Source organism: Amphiprion ocellaris, chromosome 4 (assembly GCF_022539595.1).
Source record: "Amphiprion ocellaris isolate individual 3 ecotype Okinawa chromosome 4, ASM2253959v1, whole genome shotgun sequence".
NCBI lineage: Eukaryota > Metazoa > Chordata > Actinopteri > Pomacentridae > Amphiprion > Amphiprion ocellaris.
Genome location: NC_072769.1, coordinates 33,292,850 through 33,305,388, shown reverse-complemented (window position 1 = coordinate 33,305,388; position 12,539 = coordinate 33,292,850). Strand labels below are relative to the sequence as shown.

At 37.8% G+C, this 12,539-nt stretch overlaps 2 non-coding genes across 2 annotated transcripts; both read right to left on the bottom strand.

The window, feature by feature from the left end:
* Positions 1-1,256: 1,256 nt before the first annotated feature.
* trnaq-cug (transfer RNA glutamine (anticodon CUG)) lies at positions 1,257-1,328 on the bottom strand. Its single transcript has one exon. It is a non-coding gene; the product is annotated as a tRNA-Gln (tRNA).
* A 282-nt stretch (positions 1,329-1,610) lies between these two features.
* On the bottom strand, positions 1,611-1,684 carry trnai-aau (transfer RNA isoleucine (anticodon AAU)). The gene has a single exon. It is a non-coding gene; the product is annotated as a tRNA-Ile (tRNA).
* Between the last annotated feature and the right edge of the window lie 10,855 nt (positions 1,685-12,539).

The window sequence follows — 12,539 nt, the reverse complement described above, 5'->3', positions numbered from 1 at the left end:
GTATATATATATATATATATATATATGGAAGGGAAAATACTCAATTCAGGCACAATGAATTAATGTCACAACCACATTAAGGCCTTTTTTCTCCAAAAGTCTCAAAGCTAAGAAAGTTATGAGACACATGATTTTTTTTTTTAATGTTAACCCTGTTTTAGTTTCTAGAAATATTTAGAAGTGTTCAAAAAGTTTTAATTCGATAAAAGATGTGATTAATATTTTATCAGTTCTGGTCTAAATTTGCTGTATTGTTGTCTGTCAGTTTTTAGTTGAGACTGACATGATTCTTAAGAAGCTTAAAACAAAACTGTGATGTTTTGAATGTGCAGAAAGTTTTCAACATGAACAGAAGTCTCTAAGATACTGCCGATTTAGGACTCTAAGAAGGTGAAACACCACAAGTGTAGGACAGGCGTCAACATTGACCAGTTGCAGTGCCTTTTTTGGCTGCATATGAAGCCAGTCAGGTCTTTCTTTCTCTTGATTCCCAAAGGAATAAAACCAGCCATCTATTCAGAATTCCAGCTAGGAAAACCAGGATATCATGCTTGGTAGATGGGGATCCTATTCCAAACACTGTGGGGTTGGAACGGATCAGCTTACACTGTGGAAATGGACACGACTTGCGGGGCGCAAAGGGGATATATTTTGTAAGCGTAGATGTAAGCATGCTGTGCACTGGAGGCTGGCACCAACTGATGCTGGTTTTATATGTAAACAATCAACTATTTACCATGTGTCTGCACAATACATTATCACCTTCCAATCAGCTTTATACAATGGCAGCAAATCTCTACCTTTACTATGTTTCTGATCAGGTTTAACACTAAATACAACAACTGTATTCACTCTGACTCAAGCAATAAAGAGCTGCCAACTAATGTACTGTGAACAAGGGAACTCACGTTTTCACCCGAACAACTGTTGTGAGTCCAGACTCCAGAGTTCTGCTGCAGTTAAGTGAGAAAAGCTCACACCTGGAATCAATCTTGTATATATAAGCTCTCTGATCAGGCCTCCTCACCAGGCCTGCCTTTCAGGCTGAATCACATAGAAGCTAGTAAAGGCCACAGTTTTATAATATAGAACTAAACACGTGATACTGAAGAGCTTACAAGCTATTGCAATATATTCCTGAAAATGGTGCCATAAATTTAACCAGAATGCAGGAAAATAAATATGTAACAATAAGTATGTAAGTATGTATGTAGTAAGTATGTATGTCAAGAAGGGAGAAAAAAAAAAAAAAAGTCAGGTTCCACCGAGATTTGAACTCGGATCGCTGGATTCAGAGTCCAGAGTGCTAACCATTACACCATGGAACCACCACTGTTACGTAGCTTAAGTGGTTTGGCCTATGTAGTATACCTAATGCTGTTCCTAGTTCACTGTTGGTGTGACGATATTTGGTGTTCGAAGGTTAACGTGTTTTATATGTACTTGAGGAACGTAGGCTGAAAAACTATATGAAGTATTACTCTCCATATGTAGAGATATACGTAGTTTTCCTCATCAGTTTGTGTTGTGCTATCGTTTACTTTATAAACTTACATTTATCTGGTCAATTCAACTATAGGGACAAATAAGGATCAAAATAAAACGAACAGTGGCCCGTACGGGGATCGAACCCGCGACCTTGGCGTTATTAGCACCACGCTCTAACCAACTGAGCTAACCGGCCATGTCGCCAATCGCTATCCGTACGTATTAAATAGGACGAAATGCCGCTTATATTACATATATTTTGTTTTTCTGTTTTTGGATTCCTTCGTTGGGAAGTGACAGCAAAGATATAAAATTTCTCTGACCTGAGTTTGTGCTCTTCCAGGTTTTTATTTTCCAGACATCACAGACACTGAAGTTAGCAACTAAGCATTTAAAGTTAGATGCTAACTGACCTTGCAAAGGTAACAGCTAAATTAGAAATACTTAATCATCTTCTGCTGACAGTGAAGGAACATTTTCTTTACAACACAATACTGCCCCTTTCTCCTGTTAACTCTTGTTAGCTCCTTTTAGCTTCTGTTGTTACCCATCAGCTCTTGATGGCTTCTGTTACTTCCTGTCGGTTCCTTCTAGCTACTGCTCTCCTGTAAGCTCCTAGAATTTTATTTTATCTCCAGTTAGTTAACAAGAGAAAACTTAAGCTAACAGGAGTTAAAAATGAGTCCAAAGAAGTTAATGGGAGCAACCAGGAGCTAACTGTAGTCATCTATAGCCAACAGAAGCCAAAATAGATATGTTAAGATAATATTGCCCATATATTTTGCGTAGTTGTGTCTTTGCGTGCGCATGTGTGTGCTTTTCAAGTAATGCTGCAAGGGCAGAAGTCAGGAATAAAGGTGAAAAGCAACTGAGATGTGGTTGTGAAATGTTCTCAATTTTTTTCTAAGCGTCTCATCGTTTCACAGAGGTGAGATTATACAGTCTTTATGAAAAGTTAAGACTCCCGACATCAAAGGCATTGACATTAATTTATGAGACTAATTCATGGAAGGGTTTAGTGATAATCCCATCGCTGTCTTCATTCAAATAAAAGATAAACTGTACATGACAACATCATGTAACACAGTGACTGACTGCCTGGATCACACCCATGTATATTTTGGCCCCAGGCATAAAATGAGTCACCAGAACGAGATTTGAAAATCCTTTCTGACAACTCTGTTCTTGTCATTATTTAGAGTAAGAGATTATATTGATGTAATATATTGAAAGGTTTGACAGTTTTTTGAAGGCAGTACAAATCCAACAAGTCTGTGATGACATGCCAGGTACCTTACATCACAGGTAATCCTAAAGGAATCCAGAGTTCATCTTGTCATCACCAACTTGGAATGTCATATGGAACCATATGGATTTACATAAAAGCAAACTGAGCAATATTACTGTTCACAGGATAAGCCTGTTGCGAAATGTCGTGTTTTAAAGATGTAATCACATTTTGTTCTTCAGTGAAAGTAACAAGCATGAGTCATGCATTTAAATTTTAACCCAAGTATGAAAATATTTGCATTAGAATATACTGACATCACCCAAAGTAAAGGCACTTATTTAGAAATATGGAATTGTCAGAATAATGTATATCATTGTATTCTATTTTAAAATATATCAATAACAAAGTAAAGTAAGTACAGCTGTATTGTAGCCTGAAATGCACCTATGCCTTTTAAGTATCCATCCATCCATCCATCCATCCATCCGTCCATCCGTCCATCCTCATCCACTTATGGTGGTAGAGGAAGGCTAAGCAGGGCAATACAGACATTCCTCTTCTCAACAGCATTTTTCGGTTTCTCCTTGGGGATCCCATTGTATTCCCAGGCCAGATGAGATATGTAATCCCTCCAGCAAATTCTGGGTCTACCCTGAAGTCTTTCCCTAGTTGCCAAGAAAACCTCCAAAAGAAGGTGCCCATGAATCATGGCTTACTTCCTGTGATACTTCCCTTTCATTGTTTCCTTGGTGCACTACAAACTGGGCAGCAATCAGGCATGCCGTCTTTTGGCATCTCAGACTAATTCTGCCAAAATAGAACATCACGTCTTTGGCAGAACTGGTGCAGGAGGTGGAGGTATAGCAGTCCTAGTTAGATATAACTGGGCTCACCTCCATACATAACAACACTTCTGGATTCCATTTCTGGAGTTCAGCTATCCATACTTTGATTAGACACAGCTGTAGCTCCTTTTTACCTCTGCAAACACCCCAAATTCAATTTTATTTAAAGCTAACTGTTAACCTAAAGGTGCCTGAGGTTGTGGGTCTTTCTTTTGTTTAACAGGTCCACAATACAACCACTCACTGAACGTAGACAGAGTTAAAGGTAAGAGCAGAAACAAAATGCTCCAAGAGGTGATTTAAAGCATTTACTTCAACATACGATGTATCAAACTGGGCATCACAAGACATAGTTGAACAAAAGTTTACATACAGTTGTAAAGGTTGTGTATATCATTGCAGTTTTGAGTTTCCAATAACTTTCCTATAGCTCAGATTTTTCTATTAATGATGAAATCACTGAAACCCATGTGCCTTTAATACAAAAACAATTATGCATTTTTGTTCACAGATTTATTGTAGGTCTTCTGGAAATAAGACAAAATGTGCTGGATAACACATACAGCAACTTGAGTTTTCAGGTTTGGTGATGAATATAGTTGTGTTAATCAAATTTTCTCAGTGGCATGACGTCTTACCTTCTTCTAAGTGATTACAGTTGACTGCAGCTGGTGACTCCTCTTTCAGGAGAGCCCATTTGATCCACTCGGTAGACTCAGACGCAAACACTACAATGGGAAAGTCTGACGAGCTAAGGAAAGATATGAAAAAAAGTAAATCATTGAATTAAATAAGTCAGGAAAGTCACTTCCCAGCAGCTGCAGATCCCCAAAATCATCTGTCCAAACAACTGTTTGCAGAAACAGCAAATTTTGTCATATTTCCAGAAGATCTATAATAAATCTATGAAAGAATCAAAATGCATGGTTGTTTTTTTGTTTGTAACAAAGAAGCATGTGCTTCAATGTTTCTGTTCCACATGGTCTTTACAAGTGTCTGTAAACTTTTGCTCTCGACTGTAGATCTTGCATCTTTTCAACGTGCTTGTGAAATGATCTTTTCTGTCATGTTCTCAGAAGTACGATAATAATCTTGACAACAAATCTTTGCCAGAAATTTAACAAAAGTGTTTCTGAGTTTGTCATAGCTGCATTTCCTAAACTTTAAATGACACTTTCAAGTGATGGAGATGCGACACGATGTGGATTTGGTGCGCAAACTCCTTAAGTTGTGCAGTCTTAAACATCGTCACTGACTGGAAACATGCCTCACACAGGAAGAGATACATTTGCACAAGCCTGGGTGGTTTTATAGTTCTGTCCAGATAAGCTCTTATCATTATGGTGTATCATCAACAAACAGCTCAGCTCTACCAGGGCCAGTCTTATAAACAGAGGTGTGTTGCATGTGTGTGAATGTGTATGTGTAGTGAGTGTATTGGGGGAGTGGCATTATAGTTTTCTATAATTTTTCTTTACAAACTTCTGTTTGCTTATAGGTGGAGCGATACACAATCTCTAGAAAACAAATAGTAAAACCTTTTGAGCAAATTATGTGACTGATCGGCAAATGTGGAAGAAGGGAGATTCTCGGAAAATCTCTTACAGTTAAACCCAAATGATTCATAGCCACACCAAGGTTTGATCTCTAGCGAATTTTTATGGGACTAAATAGACTTATTCTAGCTAAAAAAAAATACATAAATAAGTTACAAAATAGCGAAGGACTGATTTTTTTTGTTGTTGTGGTTTGAAAAACATTCTCAGAAGGCTTTGCGGAGTTCTAGTAATGTTTTCAGCAGGAAGTTCTTCTTTCTGAGTTCTAAGAATGTTCTTATTAATAGGCAGAATTAAGTCTAAGGACATCTTTAAAATATTCTTTTTATATAAAAATGTATTTTATATTTTATTATTTTTATATTATTTGCTGAATGTTGCATTGAGAAAGTCTTTCCTTTGCTGTTATGGATTGTTGTGACTGTTTTGTGTTAGAATGTTCAGTAGTGTGTTCCCTCAACAACATTCCCAAAAGATCCTCAAAATATTGCAAGAAAATGCTACACCTTGCACCTTGATTCTAACATGGTTTTTTATTTTCTTATGAACTATTTTTTGGCTCTTAGTACTTTATTCTTAAGTATTTTATGTGGCATCTGATCTCTATTCTTTTTACTGTCCTATTGTCTTCTGTATTTGTTGTCTTTAGATGTTGACAGTGCACTTTGAGCTTCTTGCACCTCTTTCCAATGTGGTTTTATACTGCAAATGGCAAATAAACTGAACTGAACTGAACTGTTCAGAGGAATGAAGGATCAACACACCCTTTGCCCGGTCTCCGTCTTTGCTTCAGATTATGTAGGACCTATGTCAAGCACACTTTGGAGGTGCCAGACGTGTCCCCACATAACAGATACACATGACTAACTGCTGCTCAAAAAGGGCTGTGTGACTCTCTAATCCGTCCAGTAAATCCTCTCTCTTCTCCAAAAGTTCAAGGCTTCCTCAAAGCGTTACATGTGCCTTTTGTGTGTGTGTGTGTGTGTGTGTGTGTGTGTGTGTGTGTGTGTGTGTGTGTGTGTGTGTGTGTGTGTGTGTGTGTGTGTGTGTGTGTTTCTTTTTGGCTACTTCTGCTGGTCGGCTGATAAGGTAGAGTAATTTTTTTCACTAAGGCACTTAACACGCAAACACATGTGCAGCCTGGTAACTCAGTCAGTGGAAAAGTACTGAGCAAAGCAGAGACTGCCTCCTCGACACAGAAAGCCGAGGTCGCCCTCCTCGACATATTAAATGACATGCAGGGACTCTGCATGAGCAGTGTCGTTGTTACAGTACATAATTTAACAGTGTTACAGTCACGTAAGGGGTTAATGTTGTGGTTCACACAGCTAGATTTAAACTGAGGTGAAAGGCGCTGTAAAAAAATTAACTTTTTAAACAAATCCATCCGTCCATCCATTCATTATCTACACACCGCTTAATCCACATTAGGATTGCGGGGGACTGGAGCCTATTCTACCTGACATAGGGCGATGACAGAGGACACCCTGGACAGGTCACCAGTCTATCGCAGGGCTGCACAGAGAGACAAACAAGCACACTCACATTCACACCTATGGACACACACCTACCGATAACTTCGGCATGTTTTAGGACTGTGATAGAAAGCCGGAGAACTCGGTGAAAACCCACGCATGCACAGGGAGAACATGCAAACTCCACACAGAAAGATCCCAGGCCCAGGCCAGGATGTGAACCGGGGATCTTCTAGCTGTGACAGTGCTAACCACCAAGGCACTATGCAGCCCCACATTTAAAAAATGTATGTATTTATTTTACACTTCTTAATAATTTATTGTCATTCGACATATTTTTCTTTACATATTTTCTGTCAAATTGCAGATAATAACCAGTAAAATCACAAAATTTTTTTTTTATACTAGCTGTTAAAAGAAAATTGGCCCAAACTGCAGATAATGTCCAGATTTAAAATCTGTATTTTTACAAATAGTAATTTGTTCCTTTACAGCATTGCACTGTAAAAGTACACTATTTTTAAATCAACAAAATATATTATTATTTTACAGATATTTGCCATTATAACTGGTAAAAAATCAGAATATTGTAATTTTTTTTAAAAGCAGGAGTGCAGGACTTTTACAAATAAATGAACAACTGGCACATTGAAGCCAACAAGTGCGTACAATGCTCATGGAGTGTGTCAGCTACAGGTAAATGTCACAGTATTATGACAGAGTTTTAAATATGGTGTCTGTGGTGACTTCCCACACTGGCGTACGTGTAGTGATGTGTTGTATGTCAAGCAGCAATGAATGGTTTGCCAGAGCAAATAAGAGCCCAAAACAATCCTAAGAGATTAAGTAGAAGACCAATGGACTTCCGTTTTGTTTTGGAAGGCATTTCACCTTCATCCATGAAACTAAAGTAGTTATCATGAATGGACAAATCAGCTTTAGTGAACAAAATGCTTTTGTGTGTCAACTTAAATGAAATGAAGAAGTCTCCTGTTCAGTTAAATGTCTACTTGTCTTCTGCTGAAGCTCTAAGGATTACCAGACCTTCACAACTAAGAATCTACACAGAGAAAAGTCCAGGAAAAGCTTTTAATGCTCCAGATGAAAAAGAAGCTTCAGATTGGGATTACAGTCTTGAAAAGAATCGACTGCAGGTCTTAAGTAGACATCAGCGGTACATAAAGATGGATGCCACCCTTGGCGATGTTAGCCATGGGGTTCCAGAACAAAGGCTTTAAAGTTCAGTGTGCTGGCTCTGTATGAAAACTCCCAAATTCAAAAATTTGCAAAGAGGTGGTCATGGGCTATCCTGTGATAGCGACCTGTACGCCCTTAAATACATGCAATTTTAAACTTTAATACAATTTAAATAAGTTCTATAAAATTTAATCCACTGTACAGTTGTCATAAATGTGGAAATTAGATGTAGAGACCAAAACTATTGTTTGCACCAGGTTGTAAACATGTTTATTTCTGCTGTTAAATTGGACATTTTAACATGGAGGTCTATGGGGATTGACCCACTTTTGGAGGCAGCCTCTAGTGGCCATTCTAGGAATTGTCAGCCTTTTGGTTTCCAATGTGGTGAAGGACACAAGGACACGGTTTTGACCATGGCATCATCTCTAACTGCACAACGACAAACAGTAGTTCTTGGATGTAACTCCAGTTCTATGAGCATGTAGGAAATAGAATAATGGAGGTTTGTTATGTTAACCTACATGGTGAATTTTACATTCAAGATAGTGATGTCTGAGAGGAGAAAACTGTTATTCATTTGCTACTGTTTAATCAAATAGTGTTATCTACTCTGAGTTTAACCCCACAAGCCAGAATTTAAGAGTCACTGAGAGATACCTACTGTAGAACAGATATTTTTTCTACCCTAAAAATGCCCCTGAAAGAGGTTCTACAAGAACATTTTTGCTTTTTGAACCCATGCAAAGGTTGAGACCTACAAATTTCCACAGTGAGAAATCGCTTATTGACTATAGCTTGATGTGTCAAGATGCCAGTTTCAACCAAAATTAGTAGAATTTAATCTGAAACGCAATCAAGTCTGCAGTAAGTGAAGATGTCTAAAAAGTTTCTGATGCCAGAATCCAAAAGTCTAAGATGTGGAAATAATCAAAAACTTTGAGCATTTAAGAGAAGCAATGACATATAAACTTATGAGGAATGTTTCAGATTCTGCTCTGTTTCTAGTTCTAGTAAATTAATCTCCTTTGTACATACTTTATTTTGTATCTTTCTATTGAAGCAGCATTCACATGACACCCAGCATGTTTCTGTCCTCTCCAGGAACAAGTCCTGACCCTGGCCTGGAGATGTCAGGTGTCAGATGACCAGGCTGGGTGACATTTCAGACCAGCTGCTGAGCCTCAGATAAAGGGGCATCACTGGGAGAGAGAAAATTATGTAACTACACAGAAAACATTTTTCTTATAGCTGGACTCAAACCAGAATGGTGACGGGTGTCTTTCAATCATGCTTGCATGCCAACATAACATGTCTAGATGTTGCATCTGTGTTTATGCTTTAAAATATTCTTAAAAGAACTTTTGGCTTTTTTTGTTCAGTTCCTTATATTTAATCTTTAATTCTATGACATAGTTGATTACATTTTTTACTTCGGTTGCACCTAGATGAAATACATGAATGTGGTGTGACATTTGTTTTTCAGGGAAACCATCTGCAGTGAATTTCCAGTTAGCACGGGAACAGCTATTATTAAGAGCTACAGTATCCTCTGCTTTGAAACTGGAGCTCCTTCGTTCTAATTACACCAATTTGTTCACTGCATCCACCTGTTATAAACAGAATGAGAAGTCATTAGGAGCATGGTTTTTTCTCATTTGCTGAACCTGCAGATCTCTTATTAAGTCTGTGCCACCTTTGCTTTTCGTAAAGGAATTTGCATTGAACTAAAATATCAAATTAGTCCAATGCAAAGGGGCACTTTATGTAGACTTATTTTATTCGCTTCTATGATCTTTATTCCATGGCAGGTTCCAAGACAGATATCCTTGAGAGTCCAGCCAAATCACATAGTTCCCCTAAACTTTCCGGTCCTTAACAAAGTCATTTAGGCGATGTGTGTCGAAGCCACTCAACATAGCTGGTTGTTTAGCTCTGAGCTCGAATGTCGTCTAAGTGGCAAACTGTTGGACCAGAAGCGATAAAACGAAACTTGGTCACATGATAGCATTTGCACTTAAGCAGTCTGTATTAATAGTTCTGTTTGGGCGTTGATGGCCCACTAGTCAGAGTGCAGGTCTTTGTGTTAGTGGAGTTGCAGCATGGATTTATATCTGCTTTGTGACAACATGAACAAGATGGGCCTTGTTGCTGAACATGAGCTGCGTTTACTCGGTTTTGTCGAAATCCCTTAACCACCACTTGAGTTTGCTGAATGGAATGGCTTTGGGTCATCACAAGAATTATTATTTAGTCGCTCCATCAGAGAAAAAAATATGCTGATTGGGATTTATTGCAGTTCCATGCAGTGTTGATACTGATTTGCAGTTTTGAAGGTGATCCAAAGTGCTTTAGTGATTGAAGTCCAATTGAAATCCACCCTTTGTCTGAATGGCTTGAAGTCTGTGATCACTGCATTTATCTTCTCTGGCTGGATTACTGTAACTCTCAGTACGTGGGTATTGGCCAGTCCCCTGTCTTCTGTTCACCTGGTGCAAAACTTTTACATTGAAGTGAAAACAGATTTCTAGAATGTCATGAAAATTAATTGGAAATATAATATATAATATAATATATATAATGTAAAATAAATGGCTGCATACCTTTTCAACCCCTTCAAGTCATAATCAGGTAAATGCACCTTTGTTCACAATTACAGCACTGAGCCTATGTGGATGGGTCTCAATCAGTCTTGCACATCTGGACACTGCAATTTTATCCTGTCCTTCTTTGCAAAACTGTCAGGTTGCACAGGGATCATAAGTGAACCGCATTTTTCCAAGTCCAGCCACAATTTCTCAGTTGGACTGAGGTCTGCGTCTGACTCCGCCACTACATTTTTGTGTAGCTTTGGCTGTTTGCTTTGGGTCATTGTCCTCTGGAAAACAGATCTTCTTCCAAGTCACAGTTTTCTTGTAGACTGTATCAGGTTGTCCTCTAGGATTTCTCTACATTTTGTGACAGTTATTTTACCCTCTATCTTTACAAGCCTTCCAGGGCCTGCTGCCAAGAAGCATCCCCAGATAATGATGCTGCCACTGCCATGCTTCACAGTGGGGATGGAGTGTTTGTGATGATGTGCAGTGTGTGGTGTTTGCCAAACATAGCGTCTAGTTTTATAAACAAAGAGCTCAGTTTTGTCTCATCAGACTGGAAAATCTTCTTCCAGTCGACTTTAGACGTGCCTTCTGTCAAACTCTAGTCAAGATTTAATATGAACTTTTATAAAGCAGTACTTTTATAATTGCCACTTTCCCCCATAAAGCTTTGACTGGTGAAGAACAGCCAACAGTTGCTTTACATACAGTCTACCATCTCAGCTGCTGAAGCTTGTGACTCCTTCAGAGAAGTCATAGGTGTCTTGGTGACTCTTTCTTCCTCGGTCACTCAGTTTTTGAGGACTACCTGCTTTAGGCAAGTTTACACATTAGGCGTATTTCTTCCATTTTATAAAGAAATTAATTAAGAAATTAATTAATTAAATTGTAATGGTTGATGATGGATTTATTTTTACTCCAGTGGATGTTCAGTGACTGATGCTTTAGAGAAACCTTCTCACAGAGTTGCTTATCCAACATTGTAGATTCTGATCGATTTTTGTTGCTACACTTGAAGAAACTTTGAAGAAATTTTCTGGATTTACTGACCTTCATGTCTTGAAGTAACAACAGATTGTTTTTTTCCACCTCAGCAGAACACAACTGATGGCCTGAAAAAACCCCAACAAGGAATAAAATCCAGCCAGCTAACTTCTGACAACGTTCACCTGATCACTGAAAAGTGTTCCAGGTGTCATGAAGCTCGTCAAGATAAACAGAGACAGCTGTGAGGAATCTAACATGTAAAGCAGATTTAGTTTTAAATGGGTTTCTTCTTAGTTTTAAACTGTTGACTCACAGTATAAAGTACAACAATCCTAGAAGTCTTTGTTTTTACAATTTTACTGAAGTGCTGTTGAAATATGCATTTTATATCTAAAAAGTCCCTAAGTTGCATTAATTTCCAGAACAGAAACCCGAACAGTGAGTAAAGCCAGCTACTTGTTCTTATTTTGTTAATATATATTAGAGTCTAAGTTGTGTGTTTCTTTCTCCTTTTATTGCTACATAAATCCAAAAAATACTGCCAACAACCAGGAAAAAAATAAAAATCTATTTTTAGCATGCTTTGAGGCATAAAATGTTCTGTAAATCAGGTTGTGAATGTTATTTGAAGAAATTCCCTTGTAAGTTTTGACTTTAGAATACAGACAGAAATAAAACTGGCAAGTTTTTGGTTAAGTGGTGCAGATTTTGTTGCTTAGTTGGGAAAAAAAAACGTCATTCAGCCTCTAAAAATAGTGTATTATAACCAAAATATATAGATAAACAGATAAATAACAGACAGCGTGCAGTGAAAACACTGAACTGTATATTGTGTACACTTTCTCTGTATAAGTCTGGAAAAAGACACGTAAAGGAAGCAAAAGTATCCCAAAATCTCAAAATTGACCAGTGCATAAAAAGAATATGATTTTATCTGCAGGGAAATCTTGTAAATGGAGATGGAATCATGTGTTAGGAGACTGAAATACTAGATGGAAGAGAATATTATGTATTTGATTAGTGGGATTTTCATTTTAAGATCAGAAATGTTTGTGTACTGGTCTATTCTGAGATTTTGGGAAATTTTGAGTCTGTAACAAGTAATCTTTCAGACTAATGGGAAAAAAACTATCAAAACAATCAAAATACTTAGTTAAGTGTTC